Genomic DNA, 11,357 nt, shown 5'->3' with positions numbered 1-11,357 from the left:
CTTTAGCTTCAGTTTTCTAAGCCATTATTCACGAAGCTTCGCTGGACTTGCTCAGTAGGGGGCGCTACCAGAGACGGGAAACGTTCATGGGAAGGCATTACCTTGGAGGAAATCTTGGAGTTAGGATGAGGCCTGAAAATGTTTTCAAAGTGGTGTTTGGACCCCTGGGGCTGGGGGGAAATCTGAGCGTGATTTCTTTGCTGCCTTCCCCCACCTTTCCTGGACCCAGTGGGCCTCTCTAAGTCCTAGGGCCCTCTAACCATCTAACCTGCATTCAGCTTGGAATTGGAGGCCTCAGGTGGAGATCCCAGGTGTCACTGTCAAAGGATGACCCTAACTCCACCTCTCTCTTGGGGTGATCCTGCTGCTGAGTCACCTGGCCCTGGAGCCCTGTGGAGCTGGATACATTGTGCAATAGGATAGAGGAGGCCGTAGCAGGTGTGGAGCAGGGAGGCTGCCACACAGCTTCTCCCTCCATCATGGAAGATGGTACACACCTGTACCCAGCACACCAAAGCCTCTAAACCAGAAAGTGGGCCCTAACCCCCAACCCCTGTAGCCAGCATTCATGGCCCACCACAGGCACGGCTTAGTCAGAGCAGTAGCTGCTCCAGAAGCCTGAGTGGGCAGGAGCCCAGCCTGGGGTAGGCAGCGCAGCCTGCACCTGGCCCTGTTTTCTCAGGCCCTGTGAGTCTATCCTGGCAGGTGCCCTCAGGCAGCAGGAGTGAGACCCTGGCGGAGCTCACCTTGGTTGGTGGGACCTTCTCCCACCCTGGGGATTATTAGCATTAGGGCTCACCCCCTCCCCATTGCCAAAAAGCTGCTGATGCTAATGACCTTTACTCACTGGCCTCCCGTGGAAGGCTGGCATGAACCTCAGTAGTGCCCACGCTCTTTTAAAAGATGTTATTTTATGCAATAAACTGCCTCTCCTGAGCAGACTTCAGCCCAGAAAAGTGTTTGCAATGCATTGAAGGAACTGCTGCCGTGAGATTTTTGAATGATTTTGCAGCAAAAACCTGATCTTTCTAATCTCTGGTCTTGCTTCTGAATCCTAATGCTGCCACTGTTTGGGGGAATACCGTGGGCCATCTGCCACCTGTTACTGTGTGTTATAGGGCTCTGCCTGCCCCAGCAGTCAGTCCCTGGGCACAGCAGAGCGCTCAGAGTTCAGGAGCAAACCTTTGAAGGCAGGGGCCTGTGTGCCAGGAAGGAGTAAGGACAGAGAAGAAGGCTTTGGGAGGTTTATTCACATACGCTCATGGATAACAACTGAAGCTGGGGCCGAAATTCCACACTAAAACAGCGTTTTTCCTGTGCCCTAAATGTCATAACACAGCCTCCTGACACTGGGACACATGAAGCTTCAGGACTGAACTTCTCACTGGGTTATGAAGGAGAAAGCGGCCCTCAGAAAGGCCAGGCTGCTTGAGCAGGGCCTCTGGTTCAGGACCCACGGCTTTAGGGCCCCAAGTGGCCTTTACCTGGCTGTTGACCTTCCTCTGAAGTTCCAAGGGAAGCCCACCAGAGCCATCATTGTCACAGGAGAAGGAAGTCAGGCCAACCCCCTGAGAAATCAAGTTGCAAGACCCTGGTCGGTTGGTGTTTCCTGTCTATGAAGGGTCCTCCCAGCTTGCTAGGGAGCACCCTATGCTCATCCCATGAGCCCAGCTTTGCCTGCCTTCAGGGACAGTAGGTGCAGGGTCTGGAGAAGAGGAGACAGGTGCGAGGACTGGGGGGAAACAGGCCCAGTAGAGGGCCAGGAGCGTGTGCCCTGGGTGCTGCTTTGCATTTGGATCAGCCCCTCTGTCCTCCACAATGTGCCTCTGGGGGCACCTGTTTCCCTCTCCCCATAAAGAAGAATGGGAGGCTTGAAGACCTCAGTCCAAACCCAAAGAGGGGAAGGTTCGTCTCATGATAAAAGTAGCAATAATAATAATTAATATATTGAATTTCCTGTGTGTTAGGCATTGTGCTAATTAAGTACGTCTCATCCTCCCGACAGTGACATATAGTAGGTGTTATCACCTTCAATTCACAGGAAAGAAAACTGAGATGCAGAGATGAGGCAAATCTCCCCAGGTCCCCTCTTCAGTTCCTGGTCCCCGTGATCTCTCAGCCTTGCCCTTGGAAGCCCAGTCCAGGGAGATGATAGGGACCTAACCTGCATCCACCCGCCAGCTCAGTCCACCCAGCTCATGGGAGTGCGCGGCCGGGGTTCCGGGGTGAGGTGGTGTGAGGGGATGTCCTCTGCCTTGGGACTTGTTGACTCAGTTCTGGGCCCCTCACTGATCCCACCTCCGGAGCTCAGTGTGCTCGGTGACTCAGTTTACAGCCCTTCCCCGCATCGAGGAAAGCTTGAGAAGGAGTAGAGAGGGATCACTATGCGCCCCGACCCTGTTCCTAGGGTCCCTCAGCTTCCCCAGGGGGCCGGGCTTTAGCCTGCTGGTCCCTGGCAACCTTTTGGGACAGGAGAAGGTGTGGTCAGTGGAAGAGCTTGAAGTGACAGCCACTTTCGGGGGAGGATACCAACTCCTCGCTCTGATGGGAACGCAGGCAGATTTACAGTGAGGCTCTGTCCCCTCCCCGGATCCACCAGGAGCAGAGCTGGGGCAGCCTGGGAGTGGCTGGGACTTGTGTTCACTGCTGGAGATCTTTGGAGGGCCCTGGGGGTCGCTATGAGTCAGAATTCACTCGACAGCTGTGGGTTTGATTTTGGGGGGGTGGAAAGGGGGTGTCGCTGCATGGGTAGTCACTGTCACAAAGTCCATTTTCTAGGGGTCACTCTCATGGGGCATGTAGCATTACCGGGCAGGTTGGGAGCGGAGGGGGGAGTTAGAGAGCAGGGGCGGAGCGGCCCAGTCTGGACTGGCCTGGCACGAGGTAGACCTATACCGCGAGGCTGCTAAGTAAACAAACAGAAAAAAAAAAAAAAAAATTTTTTTTAAGTAGGGGAAGAGAAACCGAGAAAACCGGTTTCCCCGCGTTGGCAGATGCAGCCCTGCCGCCCTGACCCTGGGACTAAGCCGGACAGGGGTACCTCAGGGGCAGAGCGGCCAGGGAGCCGCCCCCAGAGCCCGCGCCTAGGCCCTGACCCGCCAAGTTGCGTCCTCAGACTCCTGGCGGCAGGGGGCGCTGCAGGGCCGTCCGAGGACTCCCTGCGGACTCCAGGAGGCGGGACCCAGCGGGCAGCAGGAGCTGTAGGCAATGGACAGTTCTTTCCATCTTACACACGGGGACACTGAGGCCCAGGCAGTTTTTAGGCAACTGTGCTGTCGATCACCCCAACTCTTTGAGCCCAAGCCTCTCTGGCAGTACAGCTGGAGCAGTATTACCCCCAACCTTCCCACCACGGGACACAAGCGAGGCTCGAATGTCATAACCAACGCCACAGAATGAACGGGGTGTTGTTAGTCCATCATGGAGTGTAAGAACCCGAGCCTTCGAGATTTTCTTGTCGAGGCCCCCAATTTAGGGATAGGGAAACGGAGCCCCGGGGGCACAGGGTAAGTCCAGGACCTGGATTCGAACCCAGGCCTCCTCCCACCCCCTGCGGTGCTCTTCCCTGCTCCGCAGCCTTGACCTCCATGTCCTCCCCCACCCCGCCCCACCTTGCTGCCCTCAGGGAAGCGCCCAGGCGGCGATGGCGGCGGACGTCGAGGGGGACGTGTACCTGTGGGTGGAGCACCCCTTTGAGTACACCGCCAAGGATGGGCGCCGCGTCCCCATCCAGCCCAACGAGCGCTACCAGCTGCTGAGCCACAGTACGGAGCCCTGGTGGCACCTAAGGCGCGAGCCCGGCGGGCGCCCCTTCTACCTGCGCGCGCAGTGCGTGCGTGAGCTGTCGCCGCTCGGCGGCCCCGCTGCTGTCCGCCCCGCCAACGCCCCACCCGGGCCCACAGCCCAGAGCCGCTCGCCTACGACTACCGGTTCCTGAGCGCGCCGACGCCTTCGGACCCCGACGGCGCCCCCACCGAGCCACCGCGCCGCGCACGCTCCCTGTGGCGCCCAGCGCGACAAACTGTCGCCGGGCCTGCCTGCCTGCCTGTACATGGGGCTCCCTGCGCCTGTGCGGCCCGCCCAGTCCCTGGACTACCTGGCTCCTGCCGCTGCGCCCCTGCCGGCCTCCTCCGGAGCGCGGGCAGCTTCAGGGCCTGCAGGTGGCGGGCTCCTGGGTGTGTCCGCGGTGCCTGGCGAGCAATGGCCCAGAAAACATCAGCAAGGCCATCCAGGACGTGCGTGGGCCGCCGCGGGAGGAGCGCCCGGACCAGGTGCGTTACCAGGCGAGGAGTAGGAGTGCAAGGAGACCCGCTTAGTGTGGGGCTTGACACCCAGTGTCCCCTGGATCAGTTCGTTCACACAGGGTACCGGGCCTCACCTTCCTCAGCCCCAAACCAGCATGGTACAGACTCACAATGCAGATGATGCATGTCCAAAATGCCAAAACTCTGGGAGGCCAAAGGTTTTTTGTAACTCGATTGGTGGCAAAATTTGACTTGAACTGTTGCGATGTCATTGATACCCAAACCAGTTGCCCTCGAGTGGATTCCCACTAAGAGCGACCCCACAGGACAGCGTAGAAAACTGTCCCACAGGGTTTCCTAGGCTGTAATCTTTACGGAAACAGACTGTCACTTCTCTCCTCGAAGAGTGCCTGGTAGCTTTGAACCGCCCACGTTTTCCGTTAGCTTTAGAGCGCTCAACCACTGAACCACCAGAGCTCCCTGCAAGCCCTGGATCATCTTTATTTATCCCACTTATGAATATTCATGTTTTGCTGCGGAAATGCTGTTGTTAGCTTCACCTGAGTCAGCTCCAACTCCCAGAGACCCCATGTACAAACAGAACTGAAAGCGGCCTAGCCCTGTCACATCTTCAGTATTGTGGGTATGCTGCAGTCCGTTGTAGTGGCCACTGCGTATTTTTAGTGCCTTTCAACCTAGGGGCTCATCTTCCAGCACAATATTGGGCAACAGTCTGTTGTAATCCATAGGGCTTCCGTTGGTTAAATTTTGCAAGTAGATCACCAGGCCTTCCTTCCTACTCCTTCTTACTGTGGCGGCTCCACTGAAACCTGTCCACCACAGCTGAATCTACTGATATCTGAAATACCAGTGGCATAGCTTCCAGCATCACAGCAACACACAAGCCACCAGTGTATGACAGACTGAGAAATGAATGGGGCGCAGAAATGCAACTGAGTGTAATTACAGGATGCTGCCCCAAGCCCAGCCAGAGCATTGCATAGCACAGGGTGGGTGTATGTAAGACAGAGAAGAGATCGGGCCGGCTGAATTAAATAAGGGCTACATTTCAAAGCCCTGTGTGCTTGACCAGCTCTAATTAGTCTCTGAATCTAAACCTAAGTACAGACCACCATATAACTTTTGCTGCTGGCACCAGAAAACTACTTGTGATTAACAAACTAGGTGCTTAGACAAGATAAGGGGCTATATTTCAAGGCCCTGTGTGCTTGACCAGGCACAAATCAGGGATAATCCTTCTGAGCTATTTTTCAAGGCCTCATCAGGTGCAGAGTGTGTGCAGTAAGATCAACGAGGCCTATGAACGACCTTTCACATGAGACAAACATGAACAGGGACCCCTCGCCAAGGCTCAAAGCAAGATCCAGAGGCATCACGCATGCACAACATCCCAGAATAAGTTCTGTTTGAAATCCTGGCAGCCTTTGTGATGGACTTCATGTTAGTTCCAGCAACCTCTGCCAGGAAGCCCATCTTGAATTCTAACTGCACCCGCATGTGATTTCCATAATCCCTCCCCTTCCCCTAGAAATCTCCACCCATCTAATGAATAAATTTAATGCCTTTCTAATGCATTTATAAGCCCTAAGAAATTCTTTGTCCAGTGAGAGACTGGAGGCTAGCATAGGTGGAAACCCCTCTCCCTCTCTCCCTTGTGAGCCCTTTACTTTCTTTCTATCACTAATAAACCTTTGTTCATGTGGAACCTCTCAGCCTCTCCTGGTCATTCTTGGTCAGAAGAAGGTAAGAACCTAGGCAGGGCTTCGTCTCGAGCTGGGAAGCCTTGCCCTGTAACAGAATTTGGCAAACAGGGCAGGACTGACTTTTTCCTCAGACCTGGGTGTGGGGGCAGATAAGGAGACCTACTAAACCCTGACAGACAGACAAGCAGCTGCCAGGATACCACATGTCCTGTGTCCCTCCCTCTGGTGATTAGATCTCCATGCCTACTCCTCTCATCCAAATTTCCATAAGAACAAAGGATATTTCTCTCTGTCTTGACCTGTTTTTCCTGAGCCTGAGAGTCCTGACCCAACATTTACCATGAGGGGCTTGGCCCCCAGATCTGGTAAACCTGGTAAAGCAAGAAATAGATACACTTCCCAGATTGAGTTGAAAAGCTGCCTGCCCGGACCTGCACAATCCAGGGAGTCTCAAGAGTGGAGTGATTCCCCTCGATGCAGACTTGGCTTCTGAAGTGAGGGGGTCATCCCAAGATTCATTAGATATGGTGTGGTCTGCGGTGAGGGGGAGAATCACTCCAAGATCTGTTAGACTTGATATACTCTGGAGAACTGATAATTGACTCTCCTCTTTCTCTCCCTCACTTTCCTCTCCATTTTCTTTTCCTTTTGATTAAGTGCCAGCTGGTGGGTGATAGTCCTGGCGTTTTGCCCAGTTAGTGCGTTTCTACCAGTTCAGGCCCATTATTGCATTTGTGATTTCAAAGAGGGACTCTTGGTGACTCTAGAGTTTTGTCAGGTGTAAAAACCGCTGTCAATTTTGTCTATCTAGATGTTATCTGGCTCTGGTTTGTGCACCCTGGTTCTGGTGAGTGGATGTAGACATCTCTATCTGTTTAGACTGAGAGACTGAAGCACCCCCATCTGGTATTGGGGTTAAGAGGCATCTGCAGGATTGAGGTGGATATTCAGATATTCCTAGTAATGTGTTGGACCACGCTAAAACCATCCTCATTTCCCCTCTCCCATTGTGGCTTGTCTGGTCCCAGCGCTCTCTGTTTGCCTGTTCGTCTTATGTGTGAATTTTATGCATGACCAGTGCTGTCTGAGAGGTTCAGACTTGAAGGCTATCTTCGTTGCCTCTGTCTGTGTCTTATGTGTCATTTATGTGTAATGCATATAAATTAATTGGTGAAAAAATTTAGGTTAAATTAAACACACTTACAGAGACTCCTGAGAACTTATTGATTGGGCTGAAAAAAAAAAAAAAAATAGAGAGGTTCTCTCCCAGACCTGAGAAAATCCTTGGCTGCCACATGAGACACAAATAAATTCCTATAGACTAAAAGAAAATGCTAGGGGTATCAACTACCCATAAAAATAAAAATCTAGGTTCTTAAAGAAAAAAAAAAATCTTGGGAACATTTAATTAGATAAAATGAAAAATCAAGAGCCCATACCAGGAGATTCACCCTAGGGTGCATTCTTAAACACTGACAATTCTTTTCTTATGATCAATTAAAGAAAAAGAAAGCTTCAGAAAAAGAAGGAAGTATAGGGTTAAAAATCTCTCAGCTACTGAGACTGGCCTGCCAAGCATACTCTAACTGAGATAAGGAAAAAGATTTACAGACCCAATTGTCAGTCAGCCTTCCTAACTGCTGCCTTATAGGCTAAAGGCCATCCCCCAAGAAAACAAAAAAAAGGTAGGAGACCAAGGCCACAAGGAGTAGAGAAAGCCCCGCACCCCTTTGGAAAGAGACCAGTGCAGCTGGTGTAGAAAATAAGAATAAGAATTTCATCTTAAAACAAAAGTAACAGTTCCAGAAGTGTAAAAGGGAAAGAAAGTAGTTATCTTTTCCCTTTCAAAAGTTTTATCTGTCTGACTAAAGTTTAATGGTTTAATTTATGAGATTTTGAAGAGCTTTAATGTTAACTAGCATATAAAACAAAGAATTAGTTTTCTCGCTGTTCAAATCACAAAACTTTCATTGATTACTGAGTTAAAGAGTTAATCTCTTCTTTGTGTAATTTGCTTCAAAGACAAAGGTTCAGTCTGTCACTGGAATAAGATTCCTGCATCTTGGCTCTGGAAGTTGTGCACCTTTTTTTCTTCCAACCATTAGATGGTAACAGAGGAATTTGCCATTTCAAGGGAGCCAGGAAGAAAGTAAATACCCCGAGAAACAGCCTCAGGCCGGAATGACAGCTGAGACTAGAAGACAAAATCTGAATTTGTGTCCACCATCTTTTAGCTTTAAAAAATCAATTGCATAAGCGGAAACGGAGCAGGCCCACTCTGACCGCTATTTATCCAAAAAACAACCTGGGTCTTTTGACCACTAATTCCCTATGAGCGAACAGTGAGTACAGAATTTAGCTGTATTAATAGAGATAGGAATTCAGATCTAGGGAGGTGATGCTGGGGCAGTTGGTAGCAGTGCTCTGGCCCCAGCTGGAATCCCAAACTCAGAACTGGGAGCCACATATTGAGGAATGTTGACTTAGTGGAGTGTGTACAGTGGGGCTGAAGAAGATACGAGAAGAAGAGGCCAGAACTGGGAGGAAGAAGAGGCCAGAACTGGGAGGTGGGTAGGGGTAGCCAGGGTAGGAAAGGGTGGGGGAGAATAGGATGGCTGTCTACAACATACGAGGGGCTCCATGCATCAAGGAAAGCGAATGCTCTGAGGGTCCCTGGTGGCGGTAAGGGGAGCTAACCAGGGTAAGGAAAGGAAAAAGCGTGGCATTTCGGGTCCCTCTCCCACTCCGGAAGGGCCCCCAGCTCTGAGGATGTATGATTCCAGTCTGTAGATTGGCCCCCCGAGGAGGAAAGTGAGAGCTGCAGCGCTGACTTCGGATCGAGTGAGCGCCTGGGAAGCTGGCTGAAGAACCCTTTTGTAGACCTATGATACGAATGTCCCAACTTAGGCATTAAGCTGCCAAGGTAGTTTCTAAAACAACTTTACTACCTGTGAGATGTTTTCATTAAAAATAGTGATAATAGAGGCGGGGCCAAGATGGCGGACTAGGTGGACGCTACCGCGGATCCCTTTTGCAACAAAGACTCGGAAAAACAAGTGAATCGATCACATACATAACAATCTACGAACTCTGAACAACAAACACAGATTTAGAGACGGAGAACGAACAAATACGGGGAGACAGCGATTGTTTTCAGAGCCAGGAGCCAGCGTACCAGTCAGCGGATTTCTGGAAAAACTAGTTTCCCAGTGATGGCTCGGAGACAGCAGTCCATATCAAACCACATAAAGAAGCAGACCATGACAGCTTCTCCAACCCCCAAACAAAAGAATCAAAATCTTTCCCAAATGAAGATACAATCCTGGAATTATCAGATACAGAATATAAAAAACTAATTTACAGAATGCTTAAAGACATCACAAATGAAATTAGGCTAACTGCAGAAAAAGCCAAGGAACACACTGATAAAACTGTTGAAGAACTCAAAAAGATTATTCAAGAACATAGTGGAAAAATTAATAAGTTGCAAGAATCCATAGAGAGACAGCATGTAGAAATCCAAAAGATTAACAGTAAAATTACAGAATTAGACAACGCAATAGGAAGTCAGAGGAGCAGACTCGAGCAATTAGAATGTAGACTGGGACTTCTGGAGGACCAGGGAATCAACACCAACATAGCTGAAAAAAAATCAGATAAAAGAATTTAAAAAAATGAAGAAACCCTAAGAATTATGTGGGACTCTATCAAGAAGGATAACTTGCGAGTGATTGGAGTCCCAGAACAGGGAGGGGGGACAGAAAACACAGAGAAAATAGTTGAAGAACTCCTGACACAAAACTTCCCTGACATCATGAAAGACGAAAGGATATCTATCCAAGATGCTCATCGAACCCCATTTAAGATTGATCCAAAAAGAAAAACACCAAGACATATCATCATCAAACTTGCCAAAACCAAAGATAAACAGAAAATTTTAAAAGCAGCCAGGGAGAAAAGAAAGGTTTCCTTCAAGGGAGAATCAATAAGAATAAGTTCAGACTACTCAGCAGAAACCATGCAGGCAAGAAGGGAATGGGACAACGTATACAGAGCACTGAAGGAGAAAAACTGCCAACCAAGGATCATATACCCAGCAAAACTCTCTCTGAAATATGAAGGAGAAATTAAGATATTTACAGATAAACACAAGTTTAGAGAATTTGCAAAAACCAAACCAAGGCTACAAGAAATGCTAAAGGAGATTGTTTGGTCAGATGACCAATAATATCAGGTACCAGCACAATACAAGGTCACAAAACAGAACGTCCTGATATCAACTCAAATAGGGAAACCACAAAAACAAACAAATTAAGATTAATTCTAAAAAGTAAATAAATAAATAAAATAATACACATAACAGGGAATCAGGGAAATCAATAGGTAAAAGATCACAATAATCAAAAAGAGGGACTAAATACAGGAGGCATTGAACTGCCAGATGGAGAGTGATACAAGGCGATATAGAACGATACAAGTTAGGTTTTTACTTAGAAAAATAGGGGTAAATAAAAAGGTAACCACAAAAAGGTATAACAACTCCATAACTCAAGAAAAAAGCCAAGAAAAATGTAACGACTCAACTAACATAAAGTTAAACATTATGAAAATGAGGATCTCACAATCTACTAAGAAAAACGTCTCAGCACAAAAAAGTATGTGGAAAAATGAAATAGCCAACAACACACATGAAAAGGCATCAAAATGACAGCACTAAAAAACTTATTTCTCTATAATTACTCTGAAAGTAAATGGACTAAATGCACCAATAAAGAGACAGAGAGTCACGGACTGGATAAAGAAAAACGATCCATCTATATGCTGCCTACAAGAGACACACCTTAGACTTAGAGACACAAACAAACTAAAACTCAAAGGATGGAAAAAAATATATCAGGCAAACAATAAGCAAAAAAGAAGAGGAGTAGCAATATTAATTTCTGACAAAATAGACTTTAGACTTAAATCCACCACAAAGGATAAAGAAGGACACTATATAATGATAAAAGGGACAATTGATCAGGAAGACATAACCATATTAAATATTTATGCACCCAATGACAGAGCTGCAAGATACATAAATCAAATTTTAACAGAATTGAAAAGTGAGATAGACACCTCCACATTTATAGTAGGAGACTTCAACACACCACTTTCGGAGAAGGACAGGACATCCAGTAAGAAGCTCAATAGAGACACGGAAGACCTACTTACAACAATCAACCAACTTGACCTCATTGACTTATACAGAGCTCTCCACCCAACTGCTGCAAAATATACTTTTTTTTCTAGTGCACATGGAACATTCTCTAGAATAGACCACGTATTAGGTCATAAAACAAATCTTTGCAGAGTCCAAGACATCGAAATATTACAAAGCATCTTCTCA

General features: G+C 48.5%; 1 pseudogene; it reads left to right on the top strand.

The window, feature by feature from the left end:
• Positions 1-3,643: 3,643 nt before the first annotated feature.
• On the top strand, positions 3,644-5,811 carry LOC100673213 (rho GTPase-activating protein 27-like; annotated as a pseudogene).
• Positions 5,812-11,357: the final 5,546 nt, after the last annotated feature.

The sequence above is a fragment of the Loxodonta africana genome, chromosome 18 (assembly GCF_030014295.1).
Source record: "Loxodonta africana isolate mLoxAfr1 chromosome 18, mLoxAfr1.hap2, whole genome shotgun sequence".
Lineage (NCBI taxonomy): Eukaryota > Metazoa > Chordata > Mammalia > Proboscidea > Elephantidae > Loxodonta > Loxodonta africana.
Note: the sequence above shows the minus strand (reverse complement) of the source record. Positions and strands in the feature narration are given on the sequence as shown.